Consider the following 27,339-nt stretch of genomic DNA (forward strand, 5'->3'; position numbering starts at 1 on the left):
GTTCCAGTCACCAAAGACAGATTCGCAAATAACCTGCCTGATCTATCTCAACTACTATTTGTACCCAAAAATACACATGAATTAGACGAAATAACTGACAACATGGGCACTATTTTCCCTTATACATTAGAAGCTGTTGCCCCCATCAAATTGAAAAAGGTTAGAGAAAAACGTACTGTGCCATGGTATAACAGTAATATGCACTCAAGAAAGTAACTCGTAGTCTTGAACGCAAATGGAGAAAAACTAACTTGGAAGTTTTTAGAATTGCATAGAAAAACAGTATGTCCTGCTATAGACAGGCTCTAAAAACTGCTTGGGCAGGCCATATCCACAAACTCATAGAATATAACCAAAACAATCCAAGTTTTTTTTTTAGCACAGTGGTTAATGTCACGACCGGGATACAAGGATTCACGGAGAACCAATTGTGAGTACATTTTTATTAAGGGGTAATCCAAAGAGAATAAACAGTCCAGGCATGAGTCGAAACCAAAACATCAATCCAAACATAAACAAAACATGAACACAAGGCAAGGGCACGAACTGACGGACATGAATTAAACAAGGACTCCGGGACACATGCTAAGACAGACCGGGTTAAATACACAAGGAGAGACAAACGCTAATGGGAAATAGACAGAGTGTGATGATTGGTAACTAGTGAAAGCTGGGTGCAATAATTAAGCAGAGAACGTGAGGAATGTGATTCATAAAGTGACAGACACTGTGGGGAAGGATGACACCTAGTGGATTCCCAGGGAACACAACCCAGACACTGTGACAGCTAAATTAACAAATTACCAGATGCCACCTTATTCAAATATTTCACCAACGTTAAATAGTAATGACTTTATGAATTTCTTCACTGATAAAATAGAAAATATTAGAAATACAATAGCGAATGTAGATTCTACAGCATCTAACACTTCAGTTTCATCCATCGCACCCAAATTAATGCATATCTGTATATGTGTAAGAGTTTGTGTATTTGTAGGCCTGGAGAGTTGTGACTCTCTCTAGATGCCTCAGTCCGCAGATTTTACAGCGTCACAGCAAGTTGCCATGGAAACGTCCTTGGTCAGGTCCTAGACAGAGTCAACAATCAGCAGGTGTCTGTGGGAGAGGGTGGAGGAATGAAAGATAAGTCAATCTGCACTGCTCACCTGGGAGATTTTTGTCATCCAGCCAAAGCTGGTAAAGAAAGCCAAAAGAAGATAAGATACCAGTTGTTTGGTCTAGTAGACGCATTTATTTTCACGGTCACTATGATTGTTCATTGTCCATTGGTCTCCAAATTCTCCAATTTCTTTTCCAAATCCGTGAGCCTCTTCGTGATGTTATCCATATTGCGGTTAATAGTCTCAGTCTCAATGCTGACCGCTCTGCCCACTACTTCAATCATGACGGGCAGCCTTGTGAGGCTTTGGACAGCTGTTCCCGTCTTCTTAATTTCCCGATAACCCAGGGCAATGCCTAATCCAATCAGCAAAAAACCTGTTATCATGGTTCCGAATAAGTAGATGTCTTCAATGTCCTCCACGGAAAAAGCCGCCAGACATACGACCCGCCACCTCTCCCACACGTCCATCGTGTAGCCAACTGCAAACGTTCCGGCAGGGCAGTCAGGTTCCCCCGAACCCAGGTTTCTCGTCAAGAAGATGGTGTCAATTGCGTTGAGAGACCAATTTATCAAATCCATATTCCAGTTTAGGAGAGCAGTGCAGTCTCTCAAGTAGCAGTGCAGTCTCTCAAGTAGACAAGACAAGAGAAAAAACAAGTGAAGCAAGGAAAGGCAGGGAGGAGAGGAAAGAAATGCGACCGGCTCTGGTGAGAGCGAGAGAGAGAGAGAAACCAGAACTAGATCCTAGTAAACTGGAAAATTATAGGCCTATTTCAAATCTTCCATTTATGTCTAAAATTTTAGAAAAAGTTGTGTCTGCTCAATTGAGCACCTTCCTGCACAAAAATGATCTGTATGAAGAATTTCAGTCAGGTTTCAGGCCCCACCATAGCACAGAAACTGCACTTGTTAAAATTACAAATGACCTACTTCTTGCGTCAGATCAAGGCTGCATCTCATTTATAGTTCTACTTGATCTTAGTGCTGCGTTCGACACCATTGATCATGACATACTCATAGATCAATTACAAAACTATACAGGTATTCAAGGGCAGGCTATAAAACGGTTTAGATCCTACCTGTCCAATCGCTTCAATTTTGTTTACTTAAATGGGGAGTCATCTCATATATCATCAGTAAAATATGGAGTGCCACAAGGATCCGTCCTAGGTCCCCTTCTATTTTCAATATACATGTTGCCCCTTGGTTATACATTTTGAAAATACGGAATTAGCTTTCACTGTTATGCTGATGATACTCAGCTATATATCTCAACGAGACCAGATGAAACTTCTAAAAATCCAATTTAAAAGATTGGATGACCAATAATTTTCTCCAATTAAATTCAGATAAGACAGAGATATTAATTATTGGACCAAACAACACTACACAGAATCTTGTAGATTACAATCTGCAACTAGACGGATGTTCTGTTACTTCTTCTACAGTCAAAAATCTGGGTGTTATATTAGACAGCAACTTGTCTTTTGAAAATCTCCATTCTTCCGTCTTAGAAACATTGCCAAGTTACGAAACATGTTGTCTGTTTCTGATGCAGAAAAGCTAGTTCATGCATTCATGACCTCTAGACTGGACTATTGTAACTAGGGATGCACCGAAATTTCGGCCACCGAAAATTTTCGGCCGAAAATGGCCTTTTCGGTTTTCGGCCGATAGACTTTTATCACCGAAACAACACGGCCGAAATGTTGTGATGACGCAAACAGAAACCGCGACCTGCACGTGCACCTGCATAGCCCAGACCACGAGCTCCACGCGACATTCACTTAACACCAGTGAGAACATTCTCTCTCTTCTTACTCCTTTATTCGCAGCACTAAAACGTCTCCTAACAAAGAGATTTAGACGGACCACGAAGTAAAAACAAAGAAAAGTACAGTCTTATAGAGTCTGTTAGCACACGTCTCACTGAGATCTTTTCGGATCCTCTGCACTTCATCGTGAATGTGCTTGATCCGCGTTATAAAGACCATTACTTGGATGCGGAAATAAGGCAGCGCGCACGAGAAATGATCCAGGCCGCGCTGGATGCGGAGAACCCACGTGGAGACGGAGAAGCGCCAAGCGCAGGAGACAGATCAGAGCGCAGAAAAAAAAAGACTGGTCTCTGCACCAGATGAGTGGCATGCACCATCGTTGTCTGATATGTTCAGTGGAATTCTGCAAGAAAGTGCCTCAAATAATAATAATACGTTGGCTATTTTGTTCTTAGGCTACGGTATATATATATATATATATATATATATATATATATATATATATATATATATATATATATATACATACATACACACACACACACACAAACATATATACATACATAATATCAGATTGTAGCCATATTTATGCTAGATTTTCTGCTAGATTTCTGCTTTAATTTGATAAAAAGGTTTATTTATGCCCTGGCCCTATTTAAATACACTCTCTCAAATATTTCTCAGATGTCAGGCAGATGACAAGCTCAACTGCTCAACAGCTAGATGGTTATCTGTCTGAAGTCCCCATCCCCAGAAGTGACAACCCTCTTGCCTATACTGGAGAAGTAATGCACTTTCTAGTCCTACAGAGAAAATTTTCAAATGCACTTCACCTAAATGCACTTTGTTTTTATGAGAGAACTGTTCATTTTAAAACCTTTCTGCAGCCAGTAGGCCTGTACATTATTATTAAATATACACATGAGTGGGATAAATTTTTAGTTTGAATTTTATTTTATACTGTGCATTGTTGCAATGTGCTTAATAAATATTTGCATCATTTATAATTATGTATTCTTATGTTTTTTTTTTTTAAATAAGTTATGTAATTGTAATTATCTTTGAAACTTTAATATTAATTTATGCAATTGCAATGTCTTAATTTTAGTAAACTTAGTACACGGTCATAGCAATAAATGCAATGGTACTAATAATTGGCATAATTTCTTTCAGTGTTTCGGTTTCGGTTTTCGGCCTTGGTTTTCTCTTTTTCGGTTTTCGGTTTCGGCCAAGAATTTTCATTTCGGTGCATCCCTAATTGTAACGCACTTCTAGGTGGTTGTCCTGCATCTTCAATAAACAAGCTACAGGTAGTCCAAAATGCAGCAGCTAGAGTCCTTACCAGGTCAAGAAAATATGATCTCTGCAATTTCTACCTATTAAGTTCCGTATTAAGTCCCAAGACATGTACAAATTATCATTACTTACCTATAAGGCCCTAAATGGTTTAGCTCCTGCGTACCTAATTAGCCTTATACCACGTTACAATCCATCACGCTCCCTAAGGTCACTAAATGCTGGACTTTTGGTAGTTCCTAGGATAGCAAAGTCCACTAAAGGAGGTAGAGCTTTTCATATTTGGCTCCCAAACTCTGGAAAAGCATCATGATAATGTTTGGGGTTCAGACAAACTCTCTCTGTTTAAATCTAGATTAAAAACGCATCTCTTTCGCCAAGCATTTGAATAACGTATCTTAAATTGTGAGTGTAGTTGTATCTGATCAAATGTGCATTCTTATTCTTTAGTTTGGGTTACACTAATTATTACTTCGTTGGAACAGCAGCTATGCTAATGATGTCTCTATTTGTTTCTATGTTTTGTAACTAGGATTTACACAAGCTCCAGTCTGGATCCAGAACACCTGAGAAGAGATGATGCTGACCATCAGAGGACCTCAGATGATGCTAACCCTGAATCAACAACATAACCAACTAATATTGCTACAAGTGTGACTGCATCATATAATAATTATTAATTATTAATAATATTAATAATGTTCATTATCTGGCTGACTACGTCTTGTATTAATGTTTCTACAAATCCTGTCATACGTGCACAAACTGACAGTCACCACCTATAAGCTATTACTAAATATTGTAGAAACATAATTTTCTTTAAAGTTACTTTGTAACGATTTGTACTGTAAAAAGCACTATGAAAAATACACTTGAATTTAATTGAATTGAATTAGATCAATTTCCCATGGATCATCTGATGATTTTGATTTTTTTGTGGATGATATGATTGTCTCCCAAATTTGATCAGAAAATAAAGTTTTTAAGTCACCACTCAGGGCCGGCGCTCCGCACACTCACATCAGGCACTGCGCATAGGGCACCAAGTGCTTGGGGGGGCAACAAAAAATCTGGGTCGTGAAAAAATCATCACAATAGGCTACTAGTATAAATAACAAATACAATATTTCTAAAAGCATGTTAATATACAAAAGCAATACAAAAGTAATATAGGCCTAGACCAAATTAGTCGAGAAAAAGGTGAATCTCTGTGCCAGTCTCCCTCTGGTGCCCCCTCTTCCCCACCTCCCAGTGGTCTGTTCGATTATGCCTCAATCAATGTCAAATTTGGCAGACACCGACCTCAGACATGGCCTCGAAAAGGCACCAAGAGTTGGGGGAGGAAAAAAGAAAAAAAGAAGAGACAGCAGGATGATGCTCGCGTGTCGCTTGCAGGTAAGACAATGTTTTAAATAAAAATGTTAGTTTTAAAAGAACGGCGTTAGGTAACGACGTTATTTTTTCAGTAACGCGGTAATCTAACTAATTACTTTTCCCGTCGTTACAACGCCGTTAACGTTACTGAACGTTAAATGCGGTGCGTTACTATGCATTGATTTAATAAACTATGCAATCCGAACGCACCCCTGGCTCACACAGCGAGTGAGCAGGTGGGTTGATGACGAGATAAGCGGTTGTGATTGGCTAAGGCAGAGTCATGTGTTTCATGGTAGCCAATCAGAGCCAGTGTTTTTACACACATGCCGGCACACGCGGCTGCGCCAGCGGTGCCGAGCACACACAAACACACACACACACACACACGCAACAGCTACACAAAGATTCGCAGCAGAGATGGCGAGATGGCGAGTCAGGAGCAATCCGATGAAAAGTTGGCATTTTCAAGGTGAAGATATAAGCACTACTTCAAATTCATTGTGGTCAAAGGCAAGAACGTGCATGTAATGTGTACATGCAATGTGTGACACGCATCTACAAAGCTAGTGGCCAAAAACACCCTTTCTTACAAAGATAATACTTGAAGTGCAGGATAAACCTCTTCCTGTCTGTTGACGTGCAATACATATTGAAAGTTATGTACCTGTCTGTTCTACTCATTTCAACTGACTTGTGAAAATTGCAAAAAGAAATAAAAAAAAGTACTAATTCTCTGACGTAGCAACATTTTTTTTCCTTTTTTTTTTTTTTTTTTTTTTTACAGTAACGCAAATATTTACTTTCCCTGGTAACGAGTTAATTTTATTATAGAGGAATTCAGTTACTAACTCAGTTACTTTTTGGAACAAGTAGTGAGTAACTATAACAAATTACTTTTTTAAAGTAACGTTCCCAACACTGCTGATGTGGGCGTGTGCCTCTGTAGGTCCTCTGACAACTGATGGTAGTGAAAATGTTTAATATAGTTCTATAGAATAGCAGAAAGGTCTCTTTATAGAGATGTAGTCCCTCTGTTGAGTAATTTCTACTGTGCAGTTATGCATGGTTATTTGCAGTTTAAAATGTGCACTTTAAAATTCATACTTCATAAAATTCATACACTTATACTGTTATTTGCACTAAACTTTTTTTTGGACTTTTAACTCTCTGTGTTTACATTGTTCAGTTCCAATTATTCATTTGCAACAGTTATTTTGGAAGTAAAGAGAACCTAACTAAGAAATTCTGAATGGTAGTTATTTCTTTGGTTGGTGGGTGGGTGGCTGGCTAGCGCCGGCCCTGTCACCACTGATGTCCTTAGACCAGATATTTGTTATAGAGAATGGTTTGTTTGTTTGAGGAGAAAAGAGTAAATAACTGAAGCAGAAATAACAGAATTATTAGTGGGAAGAATAACTTTTCGCAAGGCATGTACAGGCAAATGTGCATCCCAGGCATCTCCATATGCGCAAAAAGTGCCAATCTAATGCGAAGATACATGAAAAAGGAGTACCTGGTACATTAAAAAGAGTCTTTATATCTTGAAATGATTTCAGACCTTTGTCATCAAAAATGTCACCAAAGGAAATAACTACATTTAATCCATTGCAGTAAAATGGGTTCCTCTTCAAGAACTCGAGCTGTGTCGAAAACGCTTTGGGGAACGCCTTTAGCGTGAGCGACTCTGAATATCATATCTAATCTGTTTTATAGAAGAGCATGACATCACAGGCGGGGTGACATAAGCGACCAGGAAGCTATAAAGGCACAAGCCGTGCAGCGTATTTCAGCAAGCGCTCTGTGTGTGCATGTCATTCTGTCTTGTCAGTCATATTTATTGTTGTTTGTCACTATTAGCTCCTCAAAGAGTAAGCAATAGTCAAAGAGCAAAGCTAAGACGAGACATCTGAAAGGCGAATCCAGATCGCGTTTCAGATTGTGTGTTCATCACGAGTGGGGATATACGGTCTGTGCGCAGTCTGTCTGGGATCGAGGCACGCTGTTTCGGCTCTTGAGGGAGCCATCTATCTGCACTGGTACAAGCCAGTGTGGACGCTTCGATCCCAGAGGACTCTTCTCGAGAGGGAGTCTTCGTCAGCGTCCCTCGCGGTGTTTGTTTTGCTTTCGCTGAGGCGCCTGCACTCGCTGGGTTCGCAGATGAGATCTGCTGGAGGGTATGGAGACGGGCGCGTCCCTATCTCCTACCTCACCCGCCAGATCTGCCCGATCTCCGGGTTCGGAAGCCCGAGTGTTGCAGTCCTTTCCCCGAACGACGGTCGTGATGCACCGCCTTTCTTTCTCCAAGGAGATTGAAATGGAGGGTGTCGATGAGCTCGCAGTTGCACAAACATAAGCTGCATAAACATCAGTTGCACAGAAAACAGTTGCACCAGCATCGGTTTCACAAGCATATCATGCCTAACTTTATAAAGAGCGGCATTAATGAGGAGCGCAGCCCACACAGTCAGCTCTCGGGAAAAATAAGAGGGCTGGAATATAATGACATTTATCTCACTCTGAGAAATGATGGTTGCACTTTATTTTTACAGTACGTGTACTTACATGTACTTATAGTGTACTTACAGTGTATTTATCTAAGAAAGTTCTGGTAATACAAGGTAACTACATGGGGTAGGGTTAGGTTTAGGGGTAGGTTCAGGGTAAGTACCTACTTATTACATAGTTATTGTAATTACTATAATAAGTACGTAATATGTACATGGGGAACAGGATTGTAAAATAAAGTGCTACCGAAATTATATATACTGGAGGGGCTGCTGGGCTGGCCCCCAGTCGGGACTGGACGCTGAAGCAATGCTCTGAACCAGGGTTTTTCCCAGCCTAAGGCAGATCTGATGGCTGTACTTCAGGCTGGAAGGCCCTTGGCTAAGAAGTCCTGACACGTTTCGGTCACGACTGCAGAGGGCGGCCCCTACTGGGTTAGAGAAGTGTAAACCACATTACACGTTGCATGTCTTGCCTCAGCGCCCTCTGTGGGCCGGTCTGCCAACCCTGCCAGAGTTCCAGAGCGGCCTCCAGCAAGCAATGTCCTCAGTATTTTCCACCCGCATGCGTAGCGGAGCTGAGATGCTCACTGCCCCTTCAGGGGCCTCTTTTACACCAGAGGTCAGTCTTGAGAGACTGATTCCCTTAGTAGATTATTTAGCAGTGTGGAAACTACTGCCAAATGTATCTCAATGGGTCCTGCATACAGTAGAAAAAGGCTACCGTATTCAGGTCGGCATATTCAGTTTGGCGCCGATATTCAATGGGGTTACCCCGACGATAGTCGCCCACGAGCAGGTTCTGGTTATGGAACAGGAAGTGAAAACCCTATTAGAGAAAGAGGACATCGAGGTGGTCCCTCCTCAAGACAGGGAGTCTGGGTTTTACAGCCGGTATTTCATAGTTCCAAAGAATGATGGGGGGTTGCATCCGATCATAGATTTGCGGGTCTTAAATCGATCAGTTATCAGACTGAAGTTCAAAATGCTCATGATCACGCATGTTGTAGCTCAGATCAGGTCCAAGGACTGATTTGTCACAATAGATCTCAAAGATGCATACTTCCACATAATCATCCTTCCACAACACAGGAAGTTTCTGAGGTTCGCTTTAGGGGGCGAAGCTTATCAATATCGAGTGGTTCCCTTCGGCCTTGCACTCTCATCCCGCACGTTCACAAAATGTGTAGATGTGGCTCTGGTCCTCCTGCGCATGCAGGGCATCTGGATTCTCAACTATATTGACAATTTATTTATTTTAGCTCAGGCAGAACATATTGCGGCCCGGCATCGAGATGTCGTTCTCGCACATATGGGGGAGCTGGGTTTGAGACTGAACGCCAAGAAGAGTGTACTTTCACCAGTTCAGAGAACCACCTATCTAGGCGTAGTATGGGATTTGACCGTGATGCAGGCACTATTGTCCCCTGCTCGTATTGACAACACATCAGTGGTCTCTTACATCAACCACCAGGGAGGTCTGCGTTCGCATCCCTTGTACAATCTGTTGCACCAGATCCTTGTGTGGTCCCAGAGCGAACTCCTCTCATTAAGAGCAGTATATATTCCTGGGAAACTAAATATGGGAGCAGACATATTGTCAAGGCAGGGGCCGAGGCCCGGGGAATGGAAGCTTCACCCTGAGGTGGTGAAGCAGACATGGAGAGTTTTGGCAGAACTCAAGTAGACTCCTTTGCGACTCAAGAGACATCACAATGTTCCCTTTGGTTATCTCCAGTTCATCCAGCTCCTCTGGGACTGGACGCTATGGTACAGACCTGGACGAGGCTTCGTCTGTACGCCTTTCCCCCTATTGCTCTGCTCCCATGAGTTCTGACGAGAGTACGCTGGGACGGGGTCCGTATGTTATTAGTAGCCCCATTCTGGCCGGGCAGAATATGGTTCGCAGATCTGGTCTCGATCCTCGACGGCTCTCCATGCGAGATACCGATCAAAACAGTCCTACTCTCACAGGCGCAGGGCATGATAATTCACCCTCGCCCGGAGTTGTGGAAGCTGTGGGTGTGGCCCCTTGTTGAGACCCTCCTCCAATCCAGAGCTCCCTCAACAAGGAAAATGTAAGCCCTGAGGTGGAAACTCTTCACCTCATGGTGCAGAGACTGCCAGCTAGACCCAGTAAACTGCCCAGTTGGTACAGTTATGGATTTCCTACAGGCCAGGATCTCTGCAGGGTTGACCCACTCCACGCTAAAGGTTTACGTGGCGGCCATTGCGGCCTACCATGCCCTTCTCAATGCTCAGTCTTTGGGAAGACACCCCTTAGTTACACGTTTCCTCCGTGGTGCGCTGAGGCTGAGACCTCCAGTACGGTCCCGTATTCCACCGTGGGCATGGTTGTGGTGTTAGAGGCTTTGTGCAAACCTCCGTTTGAGCCCATTCAAGATATTTCAGACATCTGACTCTTAAAACCGCCTTTCTATTGGCAATTACCTCTCTGAGGAGAGTAGGAGACTTGCAGGCCCTCTCAGTGGCCCCTACCTATTTTGATTTTGCACCTGGCATGACCAAATAGTTCATATACCCTCGAGCGGGATATGTTCCTAAGGTTCCCTCTGTCACACCACAACCTGTAGTGCTGCAGGCCTTCTGTCCTCCTCCCTTTCGGGAACCCGACCAAGAGAAGCTAAATTGTATGTGTCCAGTTCTAGCACTGGACGCATACGTCCACAGAGCTGCCCTGTGGAGAAAAACAGACCAATTACTTGTATGCTACGGTCCCCCTAAGTGGGGTTCTCCTGCTTCTAAGCAGACTATTAGTCATTGGATAGTCGAGGCTTTCAACGCCACCTATGAGTCCTCTGGTCGGGAGCCAAGGCTCACTCCACACGGGCTATGGCGGCCTCCAAGGCCTTCTTAGCATGTGTGTCCATGCTGGACATCTGCAATGCTGCGGGATGGTCCATGCCTTCTACTTTCGGAAAATTCTATGACCCAACACGAAAATTAAGAGCGAGCAAATATGACTTTGTCCAATTAATTTTGTACCTTGATAGATTACTAAACTGGTTAAATAAATGTAAAACATGGGGGACTGATAGAACTGGATTATCTAAAAATAGCAATATTTCAACTGCAAATAAAGATATATAATGTAATGTGTTCTTTACAGAAATAGGAAGTATAAATTCTGACTGACGTACAGCTCAGGCAAGAGGACCTTGAGATAAAGCAAACAACAAAGGTGAAAGAGGACAACCTTGGCGAATGCCCCTTCCAATTGGAAATGACTATGAACTAATCTGACCATGGCTGAAGGAATAGCATAGAGGATTTTAATCACATTTATGAAGTCAGAGTTAAAACCCAGGTGATCAAGCACTGCCCACAAATAGTTCCACTTCAAATGTTTGAATGCTTTCATTGCATCTAAAGAGAGCATAGCAGAGTGAGAAATCAACTGATCAGATGAAGAGATTATGTGAAGTAGTCTTTGCAGATTATCTGAAGCAGAACGAGACTTAATAAACCCTGTTTGATCATGATTAACAAGTTTAGTCATAAAGCCTTCTAGATGAATGGCTAAAACTTTTGCATAAATTTTAATATCTGTACCAATAAGAGAAAGTGGACGGTAATTAGAACATAAAGTAGAGTCTTTATCTTTTTTTTTATAGGAGAGATATAATGACCATGTTCATATTTTGTGAGAAGAATCATTGATCAAGCGAATACTGCATCATATCTAGCATAAGTAGCCCCATATCAGACCAAAAGGTCAGATAGAATTCAACTGGTATGCCATCTAGGCCTGGGGATTTCCTCTTGCTCATAACTTTAATCGATGATTCTAATTCAATAAGTGATAAAAGCCTAGCCAAAGACTTATCTACTAAGAGTAGATAAAAAAAAGAAGTGTAAGATGTAGATTCACATTTAGAGTTGGAACTATATAGATCACAATAGTAGGAACGAAAAGTGTCATTTCTACTCTTCTGGTCAGTCAGAACCTCACCAGTTTGAGATTTCACTGCTGTAATAGCAAATTTCTCACTATTACGTTCAATATACATGTTGCCCCTTGGTAATATTATTAGAACATACAGAATTAGCTTCCACTGTTATGCTGATGATACTCAACTATATATCTCAACGAGACCAGATTAAACTTCTAATTTATCTAAACTAACAGAGTGTGTTAAAAATTAAAAAGATTGGATGACCAATAATTTTCTCATATTAAATTAGGATAAGACCGAGATATTAACTATTGGACCAAAAAACAGTACACAGAATCTTGTAGATTACAATTTGCAACTAGATGGATGTACTGTTACTTCTTCTACAGTCAAAAATCTGGATGTTATATTAGACAGCAAATTGTCTTTTGAAAATCATATTTCCCATGTTGAAAAAAAAAATTATTCTTCCATCTTAGAAACATTGCCAAGCTACGAAACATGTTCTAGGTGGTTGTCCTGCTTCTTCAATAAACAAGCTACACCCTTGTGAAAATAAGTGCACTTAAGTATACTTTTATAAGGTGTAAATACAGCGGAAATAATATACTTTAAAAAAACACAAAAGTGCAAATTAAATATATTATTTTCGACGCTTAAGTACATTGTATTTGTAATTAATTTCAAATTTATCACATTTTAAAGTTATATTAAATACAATAAATTTAACTTTTGAGTTATTTAAAGACTTAAAGAGCACTTTTTAGTACATCTTTATATGTACAATTATATGTTCCTAATTGCTTCTAGTGTCTTTAAAATATGCTTAAAGTGTACTATGTATTGACATGCAATTAATGTGAACTAAAATATACTTTATGTCAGTTAACAATACACTTAAGTGTGAATTAAATATGTTTTTGACCACATAAATGCATATTATTTGTAATTAATTTAAAATATATTACAATTTAAAATTACATTAATTGCAATTAGTTTAACTTTTGAGTGATATTGTGGTACTTTAGTATATTTTATATGTGATTTGAAATATGGTAAATATGTACTTCTGAATAAGCAATTAATGTGAACTAAAATATACTTCAATGTCATATATCTGGCAATGAAGTTGAAACTTAGTATATTAAATAATAATAATAATAATAACCTACCGGTAGTTACAATCAATGCAAAAACACAAAATGGTAAACCCTCAACATTTATTGACAAATTGACAAACAAATACACAAAAATGCTTTTTGCTGATGCACAACAAAAAACCCAACACTATACAGTTACAACACTTCAACTCACTTATTAGAACGAGTCTAGAGAACAATGCTAATTTGACCATCATGGAAAACATCATTTTTGTAAGATGTGTAGACCTGTTTCCTCATTGGGGACCTAAAAATGTCCACGAGGTCAAAATTTACTGGTCACCATAACATATAGGATTACTAACACAAATGACACACATTCAATAAAAAAAGAAAGAATATTATCTATCCATGTCCAACAAATGAGACCTTATTTTAAAACATTAGCATAGTGGGTTACTTGTACACCAGGTTTCACAGACAAGGCTTAAAACCAGCCCAAGACTAAAATGTAATTCTGAGCTGTTTCAACTGATATAAACTTGCACTGACTGATCTTTAAAAATGTCTGAAGAAGCACACTAGTAATGTTTTTTTCTAAGGCATGTCAAAGAAAATGATTTAAATGTCCTTATTGAACTATGATCCTGGCTTAGTCTAAGCCCTGTCTGTGAAACCAGGCCATTAGTTCTCAAACCTTTACTAGCACCAACATTAAACAGGACTGAAAATTTTCTAAAATCTTACTCCAGCATTAGTGAATGTAAGCTTGACTAAATTAATTAATTAATAAAAAAAAAGAACTCCAAATGAACTTGCTGGGAAGTGCTGTCTGTCAATGTCCCAGAAGCTCTCCATCGGCACTAAACATCACGTCATGAAGCTGCACACCATCTCTCTACAGTCTGTGTGAATGGAAAAATGATCCAAAGAGGCAGGAAAGTCCAAAAAAAGTCCTTGAGGAAAGAAAGAAGAACAATTGTTATAAAACATATCCAGCCGTTACAAATTGTTCAGTTGAGTGAAAGCAATAGACACAGTTGCAGTCTAAAGTTCATACACACCTTGCAGTATCAGCAAAATGTTAATGATTTAAGCAGCAAGAGGGTAGAGAGGTAGAATATTTTTTTTTTAAATACAATTACTACTCTGATGAAGCAGTATATTCTGCAAGGTGTGTGTAAACTACATCTTGACTATATCTGCATCACCTAAGAGCTAAATTAACATTACCTCAATCATCAGGGCAACATGGTGGCAGTGTTAATTTCGTTGACTAAATATTTTCGTCATTATTTTCGTCACGAATGTATTTTTGCGGACGAAAACGAAACGAAAACTAAAAAAGAAGGCACTGATGGAGACTAAAACTATGACTAAATTGATTGAAATTATCGTCAACGAATAAAGGACGAGACGAAAATAGACTGTGACGAAAATCAAATAAGCAGACGGGAGAGATGCGAGGAATCAACAAAAGAACCGGCAAAACGGAACAGGCGAGACTGCATGAGAGAAGAGAACCAATCCGAGCCTGACTTATTGAGACGTGAAGCGAAGGTTTTCAGTTTTTAAATGAGCTCCCGGGAAGACGGCATTCGAAGAGGTGATGTCTAAAAGAGCGACAAAATGTACACAGCTCACTTCACGTTTGACGACAAACAAAACAAAACAAAGTGTAAAGCACGCGGAGCGCTCATTCGTGGCAAGAACACAACCAATTTGAAAAGACATTTACAGACGAGCCACCCGGACATTTTCTCAAATGTAATTTCACAACGATGTTCTTTTGTTTATTGAGCTAAGCAAAATTGGAAGACTGCAGTGCGTATATGTTTTAGCATTAAATATTACGAACTGAAAAGTACTGTAAAATAGCCCCTTCTTCAAGTTGGATGAGAGCACAATACTAATACGTAATTTTATGATACATACATTTGATTAATACTAATGTTTAGTATATTTTATAAAGTTCTACTTGTTGACAATATCACAAATATTTCTATATTAGTCAGGTGAAACGTGAATGTTCACATCCTATCATTATACATACTAATCTAGCAATATTGTAGTATTTAAAACATACAATATTGCTAGACAAATGAATACCTTATAAAATCTTGTTACTTTTTTTATCCACCCAACTTATTAAATATTTACTTTAAATGTATGCACTTATTGTTCAGCTCAGCTGTAAGCTTTAAGGTCCTGGACCTAACTTTATTTTTCTTTTATTAATGGTTAATTGGCAGCTAGTTATTGTTTACATTATCATGACAGTGTTTGTTGCTGCATAAAATGAAGTTGAATTTGTGTTTTATATATTTTGGTTAAGTTTGTTTCCTATACCAGCTGTAAAAAATTGTCTAGTAAATCTGTTATTGATTTTAGTCTTATTTTAGTCGAGTAAAATACCAAGCAATTTTAGTCGACTAAAATAAGACTAAAATTAAAACAAATCAGATGACTAAAACTTGACTAAAACTAAAAAGAATTATAGTCAAAAGACTAAGACTAAAACTAAATTAAAATTTCGTGTCAAAATTAACACTCCATGGTGGTAAAAACTGGGAGTTGTTCTTTCAGATTTCCCATAAACAGCAGAATTCCTGATCACACCATCTTCACTGACACTGGGCTTAAAAAATAGATAACATTTTTACAAACATTTATTATTCCTACTTTACAGGGAAAAAAAAACATAATGACCAAAAAATAGATACATATCCCAAATTTTATTTTTAAAAAAAGAAATTACTCCCCTCCTGAAAAAGAAGTGGAAAACCATTATAAATGGTTCAGTTGAGTGAAAGCAATAGACACAGTTGCAGTCTAAAGTTTACATACACCTTTCAGTATCACCAAAATGTTAATAATTTAAGCAGTTCAATGTGTATAAAGGTAGAATAAATTGTAAAAAATTACAATCACTGCCCTGAATGAAGCAGTGTATTCAGCAAGATTTGTGTAAACTTTTGACTACATCTGGATCACCTAAGAGCTGAATTTACGTTACCTTAATCATCAGGGCAACATGGTGGTAAATTCTGGGAGATGTTCCTTCAGATTTTCCATAAACAGCAGAATTCCACTGACCATATATATATATATATATATATATATATATATATATAACATTATCTTGCCTTGCAAGCTTCTCTCACACATCTTCATGAAGGATGTTCCTGTATGTACCACGGCTGGTACAGAAAAGCTACTGTCCTCATCCTTAGTTTTTTTACCTGTAAAATATACGTTGATTAGAGGGGGGTCTGTAAATGCACAGAAGTGAATATATTAATTACAAATGGAAAAGATTCAAAGCAGTTGAAAATTCATAGGGATACTGACTTAATATAGCACTTTTATCTTGCCATGTGTGATCAGAGCTGACTGGTCAACAATTAATTACAAACTTCTAACATCACCTCTTCTGTACTGGCCTGTGTCTCCACATTGTATCTCCAGTAACAAAACTGTAATGATCCTTGCAAAAATGAACAACTCCAGAGAAGTAGAAACATATTATATTATAAACACAAGCAGTGAACATCTTGCTCTTCAAATGAAAAAAGAAAAAGAAAAAAATGCATTATTTCTAGAGGTGGCTGACATATTGAATATTACTGGTCGTTATAATATCGATTACGTACATTAAATATTACAAGACCAGATCTCCGAATTTGGTTCAGTAGCGCCATTTTTTTCCACGCACTCGATCACATTCCGATATCAGAATGCAGTCAGAGATAAATTAACGTTATGCGATTAATTCAACCTAGCTCTTGTTCATATAGCAAGAACTGCCGCGTTATGTAGAAAGCCTCACGAATGCCAAGACAAAATAAAGGATAAAGAAAACGTATATGAAGATATACTTACTTGATTCGTCGTCTACAGCACATAATGTCTCATCTGTACCGGTTTCACATATAATCCGTCTGCAGTGCGTATGCAGTCTGTGTGCGTTACGTATGTGGTGCTGAAGCAGCATGGAAGCAGCATGGACTCGTGCTTTCACACAGGACGGGTTAGCATTACGCTACTGATGCGCGGCTGTTTATGCCACAAAACACAACATTTGTCCATTATTTTGATATCAAATCATGTCAAAAACTTTTTCAGCATTGTGATACTCTTTCAACCCAGTACAGTAACAATCTTTCATAGACATTTAAATTCAAATATGAACAACGTATTACTCATGCATTTGACTGCTAGGTTTTTATAAGTTGCTGAAACAAGCTGCAACACATTTAAACACAACATTAGCATACTTTTCTTGTTAGGATATCACAAACATTTAAAATTAAAACTCACCACTGTCAGAAACAGTCGACTCTCGTGCCTTTTGCATTTACACCCAATCCAACTGGTCTTAAAACTCCTCTTATTGTTTCCTCACTTTTTTTACACGCACTTTTCAAAAACTGGTGAAGTAGTCAGGGCAGCAGGGTTTCATAACTTTTTTTAAGCACCCCTGGGCGCTTAACAAGGTTGTTTAATAAACAATGTAAGGTTATTTCTATTAATTGCATTAATGCACATTAATGGTGTGAGATACTGCAAAATTTGGTATCGATCCGATACCAAATACATATAGGGTCAGTATTGCCAATACCGATACCAATAGGATACTTAAAAAAAAAAAAAAAAAAAAAAAAAAAAAAAAAAAAAAATATATATATATATATATATATATATATATATATATATATATATATATATTTATTAATGTATTGAAGTCCACACAATTATTAGTTATTGGGCACTGTAGAATTAATTCTTTACAGCCTTTTAAAATAAAATAAAAAAATAAAGAATAAAAAAAATCTCTCCCTTTTTTCTGGTTTTAAAAGCAAATAAAACAAAGTGCACACAATTACTACTGACGAACAAACAAAAAACAAATATACCTGTGCAAATACATTCCCTGAGCCCCCCTTCTGGACTTCAATGTGCTATCAGCTTCGCTCACTCTGTCCGCTGCTCCTCACTGCATTGTGTCAGTGAGTCACGTGACGACACAACAACGACTCACAGCAGAGCAGTAGGAGGGGGAGGAGTAGCAAAGTGGGCCAGGATGTGAAAGCAGCGTTTGCTCAGGATTTTAGAGGTAGAAGACACGAGCAAAGTATAATGAACGTAGATGAGAGATATTTAAATTAAAATATTGATTGAATTACAATTGTATCAATCCAATACCAATACAAGTGTTGGCATCAATATTATCGATATTTAGATCGATACTCCCACCCCTAATGCACATAATATATATTATAGTCGAAATAGTAATGCATTTAAAATACATTAACATATGTAATTTTGGAGAACACACTTAAGTTGAAATTAAAATAAATTATTTTACATGTGCTTTAATATATTGAAAAATATATAAAAATAAATGTACCTATTTAAAATACAATACAATCATAATTATGTAAAATGTATGTTTAAATAATACTTAATTAGACATTATCAAAAAGTGTGTTTTTATAAGGTGCAATTAAGTATGTTAAGGCCTATTGTCATTAAAGTGTTATCTCTTTAAGTACACTTAAGTGGCCTTTAATTTAAATTATATGATATTATCTGCAAATGCACTTTTAAAAAAGTGTACTTTTAAGATTGGAAGTACACACAAATACACTTTTAATACAATTAAGCACCCTTCTTTTTCACAAGGGCAGGTAGTTCAAAATGCAGCAGCTAGAGTCTGTCACAGCAAAAGAGACCACCTCATAATATTTATTATTGCATCTATGGATATCATCCTTTCGCAAATGAGTGTGACGATCGCGATCCAGATAAACACAAGGAGAGAGAGAGATCCAATAGCAGGTATGTTTTAATGGGGTAATCCAAAACGTAATCCAAAACAAGCCAAGGTCGAAACCAAAAATCAGTCCAAAATCAAACAAACAAAGGAAGGAACAAGAAAGGGAACGGAACGAGAACTCAGAAAACGAGGGATCTCGGAGGACGAGAAGACAATGAAGAATCTTGGAGGACGAGAAGACTGGGAACACGAAAGGTAAGGACTACATACAGACAACAGTAAAGGATTGGTAAATATAGGGAGGCTAATGACAATTAAGTGAAGGCACCTGGTGCAATTAGCAGGAGTGCAATTACTGTGATGAAGGGACAAGGCTGGTGGGAATTAGTAGTGCCTACGGTGAAGTGCCTAAGGGGAAGTGGGCCCACTAGTGGACACCCAGGGAAACAGAGACTAGACAGCGTGACATTACCCCCTCCTCCACGGAGCAGCTGCCAGATGCTCCACCCAAACCCAAGAAGAGACCAAAGACACAAAGAGACCAGGAGGGAGGTGGAGCGGCAGAGGACCATTCTAGAGTGGAGGGTCAACAGGAACCTGACTCGAATCTAGAGGGTCCACGGGAATCTGACTCAACTCTGGAAGGTCAGCTGTGGCTGTCATCCTGTGCAGAGGCGCTGGGCAAGCAGCAATCTTGTGCCATGATTCTGGACTGGCAGCCATCTTGGCTCATGGCGCTGGACCGTTGGCCATTTTGGGCAATGGCGCTGAGCTAGTGGCCATCTTGTGCTGTGGCGCTGGGCTGGCGGCCATCCTGGGCACTGGCGCTGGGCTAGCGACCATTTTATGCTGGGCTGGCGTCCATCTTGTGTCATGACGCTGAGCTGGCGGGCCATATAGTGGTTGGGCGCTTGGCTTGTCTGCCATCTTGCATCGCTGGGCTTGCGGCCATCCTGAGCAGTTTCGCTGGGCCTGCGGCCATTCCGCGTAGCGGCGCTGGGCTGGCGGCCATCTCGTGCAGTGGCGTTGGATTGGCAGACGTGTGCTTCTTCTCCCCTCTCCTTCTGCCATGGTGATGCTGGATCTCCTCTCAACCACTAACTTCTTTGCGACTTCCCCTGGTCCCACTGAAAACAACCAGGCGGGTTCCCTCAAAACCACTCCTATCCCGCTCAGTGGCTGGGGAGGAAACATAAAAAGACATACCGCTGGATCTAAAGGATGGAGTCCTTCTGTGACGATCGCGATCCAGATAAACACAGGGTGAGAGAGAGATCCTATAGCAGGTATGTTTTAATGGGGTAATCCAAAACGTAATCCAAAACAAGCCAAGGTCAAAACCAGAAAGCAGTCCAAAACAAACAAACAAAGGAAGGAACAGGAAAGGGAACGGAACGGGAACTCAGAAAATGAGAGGTCTCGGAGGACGAGAAGACAATGAAGAATCTCGGAGGACGAGACTGGGAACATAAAAGGTAAGGACTCCATACAGACAACAGGAAAGGACTGGTAAATATAGGGAGGCTAATGACAATTAAGTGAAGGCACCTGGTGCAATTAGCAGGAGTGCAATTACTGTGAAGAAGGGGCAAGGCTAGTGGGAATTAGTAGTGCCTACGGTGAAGTGCCTAAGGGGAAGTAAGCCCACTAGTGGACACCCAGGAAGACAGAGACTAGACAGCGTGACAATGAGCTTCCTGGATTAAAGCAATTTCAAGCTTTTTTTCGTTGCAAAAGTTCTAAAAAACTTGTATGTTTATGGGGGCCATTTAAACCATTGACATCACAACTTAGTATATTAATGTCGGTCATTACTATCAAACGAGTAAGTGAACTGAATAGATAAAAGAAAGTAATACCACACTGAAAATAAATTATCTCAAGTCTGCCTTTAACCCATCCCTCCCTCATCGAGAAACTCATTAACTCGTTATTCCAGTTGGTCTCTGGAACTGCCAGTCTGCAGTTAACAAAAGCCGCGTTTCCACCGCAGGAACTTTACCCAGGAACTAGGGACTTGGTCCGGTACTTGGTGTGTTTCCACCGCAGGAACCAGGAACTAAATAAAAGTTCCGGGTAAAAAAATGCCCCCCAGAAAGTCCCTGCTGGCGAGGTGGTACTTTTTTAAAGTTCAGGAACTTTCGGGGGCGGGACTTTGGCGCTAAACATCCTGATTGGTTGAGTTCACGCAGCATTGGTTGAGTTCAACCACCATTTATTCGGATCAACATTTTCAAAATATTACTGTTATTGTGTCATGAAATGTAATTTTAAAAGTTTTTCAGGCGAGAATGTAGTTGTTTAAAACTCAAATCTGTTGTTTATTTATAAAGACAGCGCCTATTTAAAAATGTGTTTCGCCGATCTCGTAGACGGTGAGCTCCACACGATCAGGGAGAGCTCAGTGATCATCTATCCGCCCAGAGGCAGCCTCACCTTGGATAGACCTTCTGATATGTGCCGCTGGCTCTGATGTGTCTTTAGTGGTTAAACATAACATATAATTCAGCTGCGGGGCAAATCTAACAGGTTTTCTTTGGTCTGTGTTCAATTTATCTATATGTTAAAATGAAAATAAAAAAGGCAAGTCTATATAATATTTCGTTTCATTGTAATGGATGTATATAACGTTACACATATCCCTGAACTAAGTACATTTCTGCAGCTGTTATTATGTTTAAATGAAAACGAAAGGAGGCAGTGGTATTTTATATCCTATTTCGTTTTATTGTAAATATACTGAGGGGAAAATAACAGTAGCCAAAGCCATCTGAGTTCACGCAGCATTGGTTGAGTTCAACCACCATTTATTTGGATCATTTTCAAATATTACTGTTATTGTGTCATGAAATGTAATTTTAAAAGTATTTCAGGCGAGAATGTAGTTGTTTAAAACGCAAATCTATGGTTTATTTATAAAGACCGTGCCTATTTAAAAAATGTGTTTCGCCGATCTCTGCGACGGTGAGCTCCACTCGATCAGCGAGAGCTCAGTCCTCATGTATCCGCCGAGATGCAGCCTCAAATCGGCTAGACCTTCTGGTATGTGCCGCTGGCTCTGATGTGTCTTTAGTGGTTAAACATAACATATAATTCAGCTGCGGGGTAAATCTAACAGGTTTTCTTTGGTCTGTATTCAATTTATCTATATGTTAAAATGAAAATAAAAAAGGCAAATTTATATAATATTTCGTTTCATTGTAATGGCTATACACATATCCCTGAACTAAGTACATTTCTGCAGCTGTTATTATGCTTAAATGAAAACCAAAGGAGGCAGTGGTATTTTATATCCCATTTCGTTTTATTGTAAATAGGAAAATTGCAGTAGCCAAGACGAGCTGACTGAAGTTATCAAGTACGCTGCTGTTTATAGATTTACCGGACTTGCGTCGTCGCGGACATCACACTCCTGAGTCGAATGCACAAAGTCTGAACTAACTACCGAGGATGCACGTCCAAAATCAGCGTACTTTAAAAAAACAAACAAATCAGCAGTACTTTGTATTGAGAAACGCGCGCAGACCTACGTCACCAGTCTATTTGCCTAATCTACCCGGTACTTTACACCACGGTGGAAACGCAGAAAGCAACAGGTCTGGGGGGAAAAAAGTTCCTGGGAAAAAAAGTTCCTGGTAAAAATGTTCCGGGTAATTTCGGTGGAAACGCGGCAAAAGCAGACTTCATTTCTTCTATTGCTACTCATTCAGGTCTCAACCTCATGGCACTGACAGAGACTTGGATCAAACCTGAAGATACTGCCACCCCTGCAGCCCTCTCCACTATTTTCACTTTTTCCCACACTCCTCGTACCACTGGGAGGGGTGGAGGTACGGGTCTCCTTATATCCAAAGAATGGAAATTTGATCTTCAGCCGTCACCTGCAGGTACTGGTTCATTTGAATCACATTCCATTATTGTAACCCACCCTGTTAAAATCCACTTTGTGGTCATTTATCGTCTCCCAGGTCAACTGGGAAACTTCTTGGAGGAGTTGGATGTGCTGCTATCAAACTTTCCTGAAGATGGTACTCCTCTGGTACTGCTTGGTGACTTCAACATCCACCTAGATAAACCCCAGGCTGCTGACTTCAAAACTCTGCTCACCTCATTTGATCTCAAGCTAGTGTCTACTACAGCGACTCACAAATCAGGCGACCAACTGGACCTCATCTACATGCGCTGTTGCTCTGTGGACACCTCTTCAGTTGCTCCACTGCACACCTCTGACCACTTCCTCATTACTGCTAACCTAGCACTTACTCCTGAAGTGGCACACACTCCAACGCAGGTCACCTTTTGAATCTGCTGTGGTTTCATCCTCACTTCCTCGACTCTCTCAGTTTTCTGCTCTGGACATGAACAGTGCTACGGATACTCTTTGCTCCACTTTAACATCTTGCTTGGACAACTTTTGCCCACTGTTGTCTAGACCAGCACGCACTGCCCCATCTGCCCCCAGGCTGTCCGAGGTTCTCCGTGAACATCGCTCTAGACTCAGGGCTGCAGAGAGGAAATGGCAGAAATAAAAAATCAATCTCTCCTCTCTTCCTTCTCTGCAAATGTCTTCACGGCTAAAACATCCTACTACCACAACAAAATTAACAGCTGCTGTGATGCTCGGACACTCTTCAAGACTTTCTCTTCTCTTCTTAATCTGCCGCCTCCACCTCCTCCATCGACTGTTACAGCGGATGACTTTGCAGTTTTCTTCACAAATAAGACCAGATCCATCAGTGACCAATTCTCCACACAGCAGACTGAGGACAACTTCACAATGACCGATGCACACTCTTTATCCTTCTTCTCCCCACTCTCAGAGATGGACGTCTCCAAAATTCTCCTGTCCAATCATCCTACTACTTGTCCACTTGATCCGATCCCCACTCACCTCCTTCAAGCGATCTCTTCTTCAGTCATACCTTCGCTTACTCACATTATCAACTCCTCTCTTCACTCTGGAACATTTCCCTTAGCATTCAAGCAGGCTCGAGTAATCCCACTGCTCAAGAAACCATCTCTAAATCCAGTGCTTCTTGAAAATTACAGACCGGTATGCCTTCTGCCATTCATTGCAAAGACACTTGAGCGAGCTGTGTTCAACCAGCTTTCTATGTTCCTTGGACAGAACAACCTCCTGGACAGCAACCAATCTGGTTTCAAAAGTGGCCACTCAACTGAGACTGCTCTGCTCTCGGTTACTGAAGCCCTGCAACTAGCAAGAGCAGCTTCAAAATCCTTGGTACTCATCTTACTGGACCTGTCTGCTGCTTTTGACACTGTTAATCACCAAATTCTCCTGTCCACCCTCAGAAAGATGGGCATCTCTGGAACAGCTCTCCTGTGGGATAAGTCCTACCTCTTTGACAGATCCTTCAGTGTGTCTTGGAGGGGTGATGTTTCAAAGTCACACCACCTTGCTACTGGGGTTCCTCAAGGCTCAGTACTTGGACCACTTCTCTTCTCCATCTACATGACATCTTTAGGATCTGTCATTCAGAAGCATGGCTTTTCTTATCACTGCTACGCTGATGACACCCAACTCTTCTTCTCATTCCAGCCAGATGACCCGACGGTAGCTGCTCGCATTTCAGCCTGTCTGAGTGAGATTTCTAGCTGGATGAATGACCATCACCTTCAGCTTAACCTTACGAAGACAGAACTCCTGGTGATTCCAGCTAACCCATTGCTTCATCACAACTTCTCTATACAGCTGGGCTCGTCAACCATAACTCGAGGTACTGATGCTTGCCTACAAGACGACCACTGGCACAGCACCAACTTACCTAAACTCACTGGTTAAATCTTATGTGCCCTCCAGAAGTTTGCGCTCTGTAAGTGAACGACGCCTTGTGGTGCCATCCCAAAAAAGTTCAAAATCACTCTCACTGACCTTTTCCTGGACTGTGCCCAGCTGGTGGAATGACCTCCCAATCTCAGTGTCTTTACTCATTTTCAAGAAACATCTAGAGACTCATCTTTTTCGCCTGCACTTAACCAACTAAAACCAGCACTTTTCCTTTTCTTGTCTTTTCAACAAAAAAAAAAAACCTGACTATGCGTTCTATACTAGACTAACTGAGACTTGTCATGGCACTTGTATACTGTTGTTGTTCTCTTGTTGACCTGACTGCTTCTATTTTTCTCATTTTTAAGTCGCTTTGGATAAAAGCGTCTGCTAAATGATTAAATGTAAATGTAAAATGTAAAATATAGCTGCAAGCAGCGATGGCGGGCTCAAGCCACCAATGCCATCGCCTCCCCGGTGGCATCAGGTAAACTGTGCCCAGCGGGCACATGCATTCACAATATCCCTCTGGCAGTGAGGTTTTAAAGGATATGGCAGTTAAAGGGTTAATCCGAATCATCTAAGCCAGTGGTTCCCAACCACATTCCTGGAGGCCCCCCAACACTGCACATTTTGCATCTCTCCTTTGTCTAACACAACCATGTCCAGTCTTGGAGTCTGTACTAATGAGCTGACGAACTGAATCAGGTGTGTTTGATTAAGGAGACATGGAAAACATGCAGTGTTGGGGGGCCTCCAGGAACGTGGTTGGGAACCACTGATCTAGACTTTAAAATCACATTCACAGAACAATATATATATATATAACTTTAGTAACACTTTACAATAAGATTCCATTTATAAACATTATGTTAACATGAACAATATTTATATAGCATTCATTCATTTCAGTTAATATTCCAAACTTAAACATTAAAACATTGTTTTATTGTGATTTTTTTCCAAGCACATTTAACCAATTCCAAACCATATAAATCTTAATAACTACCATTATTTTTTTATTTAATCATTTATGAGTGCTATACAATACTCCAGGAAAGCTGGAAGAGAAAAACTCCTTATATTCATGTGTGCAGAATTATTAGGCATGTTTTCTTTTACAGATGAAATGCGCTAAAAAAGAGTTTTAACTCAAACTGTAAAGTCGAAAATTATGAAATACCCATGAGAAATATCAAACACAAATGCAATACAGAAATGGATGAGTTAAGACTTGACCATTATACAAAAAATGCTGACTGGGTCATGAGGTCAGAAAAGAAGAAGGAAAAAAAACAGGTCAAGAAGAACTGACAAAAAGAATTGCAAAATAATTAGGAATTAATGTGAAGATTAATTTTTAGTAAATTCTGCAAGACAGACTTTCAGGAAAGGAGGTGGAATTAAAATGAGCTCCTAAATCTTAATCCCGGATTCTGGAAGATATATTCCTCAAACCATCAGAGGAGGTGGTGCTGGTCCTTCACGAGTCACTCTAATCTGTTAATTAAGCCTATATATAAAGTCTTAATATATAGTATTTCACAATACTTCATAGTATTCTAATTAAATAATTTTTTGGAATCTTAGATCTCTCAGAACCTGCCACATTGTAATTCTGAGACTCCAGGAAAGTGGCAGTTCTGTAAAATGTTGGCGCTGGAGACTAAATGCTCCCTGATAGTTTCACACCTAATTCACTTAACACACACACAAACACACACACACACACACATTAACCACAGTGACAGAGGGACAGAGTGACATCAGATGTATGATAGTTTTTTAATTTTCTATCATCCATATAATGTTGTATAGTCATGGAACTATGCATATTTCCTCAGAATGACTTGTCTGCTATGTGTACATTTTTTTGAAGTGTTTAGAAGCTGCACTTTAAAAAAATAAAAGACATTTACTGGTTACTTTTTTACTGTTATTTCAAAAAATCACCACGCAAAATCATTCAAGCTATCCAAAATTCATTCACACCTGTTCTGTAAGATAAATTCTTTAAACAGTGGTAAAAGAGGATGTGGTGCTGAACCTTCAAGAGTCACTCAAAACGTATCTGTCCATAAAGCTTATAAAGAATTATTCTTAATATACAGTTCACAATACTTCAGCTTGTTATTCTAATTAAGTGAGGGTCATTTTATCAGTAAAATACATAAAATACATATTATTTTTCTTTGAAAGATTTCTATAAATGATTTAAATCATACTTGTTTTACAATAATTATTTAAAAGTAATCCTATAGCTCCATCTGGTGGTCATTATTGGAACTAAGAATTGCAAGCTTGATTTATAAGTTATGATAGTTTTAATTTTATGCTGGCTCTTGAAAATGATAAAGCTATGAAACTTACTGTGCTTCCTTCAAATGATGACTTCTACGTATATAAAAAATTATGAAGAGTTGGAATGAAAAATTTTAAAGATATAGTAAAATAACGATTGTATTTTTTTATGTTACTTTAATAAATCGCTATGGCCACACCATTTAAGCTATCCTAAACCCATTCACAATTTAACATCTTCAGTATATTAGCTTCATGTTAAAAAAGTTTGCTGTGAACTTGTGTCTTCTTGGAGGAGTATGAATTCATTTACAGGCTGATTTTATCATAAATCCACAATAAAATTTCTGAGTTCTGTATCAATCTGTGTTGTTGT

At 39.6% G+C, this 27,339-nt stretch overlaps 1 long non-coding RNA gene across 1 annotated transcript; it reads right to left on the bottom strand.

Moving 5' to 3' along the window:
* Nucleotides 1–13,198: 13,198 nt before the first annotated feature.
* Nucleotides 13,199–16,223, bottom strand: LOC128021733 (uncharacterized). Its single transcript, XR_008185672.1, has 2 exons — nucleotides 16,112–16,223; nucleotides 13,199–14,051 (listed from the first exon to the last, which is right to left on the bottom strand). It is a non-coding gene; the product is annotated as an uncharacterized LOC128021733 (long non-coding RNA).
* Between the last annotated feature and the right edge of the window lie 11,116 nt (nucleotides 16,224–27,339).

Source organism: Carassius gibelio, chromosome A2 (assembly GCF_023724105.1).
Source record: "Carassius gibelio isolate Cgi1373 ecotype wild population from Czech Republic chromosome A2, carGib1.2-hapl.c, whole genome shotgun sequence".
NCBI lineage: Eukaryota > Metazoa > Chordata > Actinopteri > Cypriniformes > Cyprinidae > Carassius > Carassius gibelio.